At 42.0% G+C, this 5135-nt stretch overlaps 1 pseudogene; it reads right to left on the reverse strand.

Moving 5' to 3' along the window:
- Nucleotides 1–266: 266 nt before the first annotated feature.
- LOC127669822 (src kinase-associated phosphoprotein 2-like) lies at nucleotides 267–1547 on the reverse strand (annotated as a pseudogene).
- Nucleotides 1548–5135: the final 3588 nt, after the last annotated feature.

Below are 5135 nucleotides of genomic sequence, written 5' to 3' on the forward strand. Positions count from 1 at the left end.
GTACAATCACAATGAATTTTCCCATACAAACCAAATGGGTAAATTAAAACTAATTATTATTTGAAAAGCAACAGGTCTTATCTCTACTGCTGTATCTAATGTAACCTATCACTACTTGCTTAATCTGACATCAGAGTGCTTTAGTGAGTGACTACATAGACTGACAGCTGAGGCAGGAATTCACCCAAAGGAGGGTGGCTCTGGGCAGGCATTCAGGCGTACCGAGTTCCAAGGCACTTGCAGACGGACATAAGACTTCTCCAGCATCTCAAATATCATATATTTCCATTAGGTAGGCTTTAGGCACCAAGCCAATGGCTCCCTTCATCTCTCCTACCCACCAGCCATATCTATTGTATTCCATACTAAGAAGGTAAATCACATCGCCACACTTAAAGGACAACTCATCAGAAAGAGCTCCAGTACAGTCCCACAAACCCTGGTAAAATTAGCATAATCAGTGCTTTTATCTCCTGAGGGGTGATGCATGCTGTCCCACCTCCCCTTTCCTTGCTCGGCTGTCTTCACTGAAGCAGTGTCCTCTTCCTCCTCTGGAAGTTCCTCATGAATTTCAACATCTATTGGTTGGTTCTTTTGTGGGCTGCTGACCGGATCAGGATGATCAACGTCATCATATAATTCTCTTCTTTCGTCATCATCCTCAGGAATAACATCGGATCCCATGTCTTGTAAGATAAATTTCAGCTGCTGGACCCATTCCTCAGTATCTTTGGGAGAGTGTGCTGGGATACGTTTGGGATACGTTTATTGGGAGCACAGATTTCAAAACAGCAATCTTTCTTTCCATCCTTCCTAAGGGTGTTGCTCATTTTGTTGTCATAGCCATCTATTGCAAATTCACCTTTCTGTTGTTTGTCTTTATCACTCCCATAATAGTAGAATACTGTTTTTCTGAGAGCACACCACTGCTTCTGCCATTCAAACCCCAGAAAGCTGTGATCTTTTCTGCGTTTTTCCAGGTAGCCAGCCTTTATGACAAAAGGAAGGTCCTGGGCTGCAATCAGAGGAAATTGATTTCCATCTGAGGGGCCATCATCATCTTTATCATAGTGCTCTGAGGCTAAGGCAATCATGTCTGAAGGCTCAGCGAAAGGATCATCATATTTATCCCCCTCCTCAGCATCACCTTTGTCTTGAAATTCCTGAAGATAAACAGACTTTACATCTTTTATCTTCTTTTTTTTTTAAGATTTACTTATTTATTATATGTAAGTACACTGTAGCTGTCTTCAGACACACCAGAAGAGGGCATCTGATCTCCTTACAGATGGTTGTGAGCCACCATGTAGTTGCTGGGATTTGAACTCAGGAACTTCAGAAGAACAGTCAGTGCTTTTAACTGCTGAGCCATCTCACCAGCCCCCATCTTTTATCTTCTTAATGAGAGATTCTCTCTTTTCCTTGGCTTTCTTGGATAAATTTTCCCCTTTCAGTGTGTCTGCCACAAATGTTTCAACATCTGCCAACAGGTTCCTAATTTCCTCAGGGAGAGGGCCAGGAAAGGAGGTACTGCTGGGGTTGGGCATAGTAGTGGCTTGGACCTAGACTCGCAATAGTGAGTCTTGATTAAGCACCGAGGGGCTACGCCACCAGACATGGCCTGGCTGAGATTGCCAACAAGAAAGTCACTGGCTTTCCAGCCTGAGGTCTCTGGACAGACCGCAGGGCCCTGCCCCGCCCAGTCCCGGAGAATAGGGCAGGGCTCCCACTTACATTTTCTTAAACACTTCTAGAACAAATGATAAATGCCAGCCAACTTTATTCCCATACTCCTGTGCTTTACAAAGGTTGAATGTACAACAGAAACCCATGTTTCTTGTTACACTTTTATTTCTGAAAAGAAAGTCAGCTCCCTGGAATTGGTATAAGACATACCCAGACACCAAATTCTCAGCACATATTTATTACAATGGAGAGGCAAGTGTGTGTGGAAGGGCTGTAAAAATAGCATCAGAAGCAAGCAAGAGAAGCAAGAATACAAAAGAAGCAAGAGTGTATGTTTCTGTAGGAGTGGTTTTGTTTTGTTTTCTTGTTTTGTTGTTGTTTTGTTTTTTCTTTTATTTTTTAATTTTTTATTGGATATTTGCTTTATTTACATTTCAAATGTTATCCCCCTTCCTCATATTCCCTCTGAAAACCCCCATCCCATCCCCCTTCCCTGCTCACCAACCCACTCATTCCCACTTTCCTGTCCTGGCATTCCCAAAAGCTCAGAGTACCCAAGATAGAATTTACAGACCATACAAAGTTCAAAAAGGAAGACCAAAGTGTGGATACTTTGGTCCTTCTTAGAAAGGGGATCAAAATACCCATGGGAGAAGATTCAGAGACAAAGTAATAAGCAGGGACTGAAGGAAAGGCCATTGAGAGACTGCTCCACCTGGGGATCCATCCCATATACAAAACACTATTGCGGATGCCAACAAGTGCTAGCTTATAGGAGTCTGATACAGCTGTCTCCTGAGAGGCTCTGCCAGTGCCTGACAAATATAGAAGTTGATGCTCACAGCATGAGCACAATGGAGGAGTTAGAGGAAGGACCCAAGGAGCTAGAGTTTTATAGTCCCATAAGAGGAACAACAATATGAACAAACTAGTACCCCCAGAGCTCCCAGGAGCTAAACCACAAACCAAAGAGTTCACATGGAGGGACCCATGGTTCCAGCTACATATGTAGCAGATGATTGCCTTGTCAGACATCCGTGAGAGGAGAGGCCATTGGTCCTGTGAAGGCTTGATGCCCCAGTGTAGGAGTGAGCTTTTAAGGGCAAAGCAGGACAGATTTTTCCTATGGTAAATTGGTAAAACCTGATTGGACATATTAGTCAAATAATAAATTTTGATTGTTAGACCTTAGTGTTTTGTCTCAGAAATGATTCACTGGCCAAATAAGGAAATATGCATTGTGAACTAGTTTGGGAAATGCAATAAATTTAGTAAGGGGAGGGAAAGAGGTAAAAGGGCAAAACCTGTCTTCTATGTTTGCCATGTTTAGGTCTGTGAGAGCTCTTTCAACTTTGTCATCTAATGTCATGAGTAAGACAGATTATGGTGGTTCATGACAGGAGTTATCTTGATTATTCAGCAATGCAGAGTACTTGGTAATCTGACTTATGTATAAATTATTTTCAGACTATTCTTCTAAAGCACTATTTCTACATAGTTTTTCCTAGCAATCACATTTTATTTAGGTTCTACTAAAAGTAGGAATTTAGATAAAAATGTAGGTGAATTTAACTAACTTTGGCAGTGATATCAATGTCAAATATAAGAGGAAAATTAAAAGAATGAGGTAATATTTAAGAAATACAATATAGATTTTTGATAGGTTTTCTGGAGTGAGTATATATTTTCTTGGGACTGTCCTGAAAAGTGACATGTATAACTGAAGGAGAACTGGCTACAACATTAATCTACTTGTTACCATCCTCAGTTGGAAATTTCCTGAGTTCAATATGTCTTTGTGTTTTTGAGAAACTTGCTGATATGTAAAATTGATTCTCAGAATTTATGACATGGGGACAGAAAGAGAAATATATACTAGGTCCTTAATGATGACTGCTCTCAGTTCATCAGCAATGTATGAGAAAGGGGAACCTGATCTGTTATTGGGAGAGGTAAAAAGACTGAAGCTCTGAGGTCCATCAGAAAGAATGGAAACAGGCAACCTCAGGAGATAGGAGGTTGAGGGAACCCTTCAGAATGCACCAGAGACCTGGTAGGTGAGAGACTCTCAGGACTCAAAGGGAGGGACCTTAGATGAAATGCCCAACAGTAGGGAGAGGGAACTTATAGAGGCCACCTCCAGCAGGAAAACAGGGCATCAAATGAGGGAGAGGGTATACAATCCACAGTCACAACTCTGACCCATAATTGTTCCTGTCTAAAAGAATTGAAGAGATGGAAATGGAGAGGAGCCTGAGAAAAAAAAAGGTCCAGTGACAGACCCAAACTGAGGTCCAGCTCAAGGGGAGGACCTAAGGCCTGACATTATTGCTGAGGCTATGGAGTGATCACAAAAAGGGACCTAGCATGACCACACTCCAGAAGACCCAACAAGCAGCTGAAAAAGTCAGATGCAGATATTTGTATCTAACCAATGGACAGAAGCAGCTGACACCTGTTGTTGAATTAGGGAAGACTGAAAGAAGCTGAGAAGGGTGACCATGTGGGAGGACCAGCAGTCTCAATTAATCTGGACCCCTGAGATCTCTCAAACACTGGAACACCAAACAGGCAGCATACACCAGCTGATATGAGGCCCCCAAACACACATACAGTTGAGGACTGCTTGGGTCTGTGTTCATTCAGAGATGATGCACCTAACCCTCAAGAAACTGGAAGGTCCCAGGGAGTTTAGAAGTCAGGTAGAGTGGGGGATGGGAACATCCATGTGGAGGCAAGGAGTTGGGGAGGAGGTTTGGGATATGAAACAGTTGGAGGGTGGACATGTCATGAGGAATAAAATATGGAGTGTAAAAAAATAAAGTACAATCATTCTTTAAAAAGAAGACATTCTATCTAGCTGCAAGTATATGCATATGTTTCCAGGCTGTCATTATATATTACTTTTTTTTTAACTATTTAACTGATCAAAATATTTAAAATAAATGTTTCAGAAAATAATGTTTTCATCTTTTATTATACTCTTCTTGGTATTTAATGGTAAGTTCCTCAATCTCTCATATTTTGTGTGTCAACTTGACACAAGCTGGAGCTATCACAGAGAAAGGAGATTCAGTTGGGGAAGTGCCTCCATGAAATCCAGCTACAAGGCATTTTCTCAATTAGTGATCAAGGGAGGAGGGCCCCTTGTGGGTGGTACCACCTCTGGGCTGGTATTCTTGGGTTCTATAAGAGAGCAGGCTGAGCAAGCCAGGGGAAGCAAGCCAGTAAGTAACATCCCCTCATGGCCTCTGTATCAGCTCTTGCTTCCTGACCTGCTTGAGTTCCAGTCCTGATTTCTCTTGGTGATGGACAGCTGTATGGAAGTGTAAGCGGAATAAACCCTTTCCTCCCCAACTTGCTTCTTGGTCATGATGTTTGTGCAGGAATAGAAACCCTGACTAAGACATTCTCATATAGGATACATGAATAGTTGTGTTTGAGAAAAT

Source organism: Apodemus sylvaticus, chromosome 19 (assembly GCF_947179515.1).
Source record: "Apodemus sylvaticus chromosome 19, mApoSyl1.1, whole genome shotgun sequence".
Lineage (NCBI taxonomy): Eukaryota > Metazoa > Chordata > Mammalia > Rodentia > Muridae > Apodemus > Apodemus sylvaticus.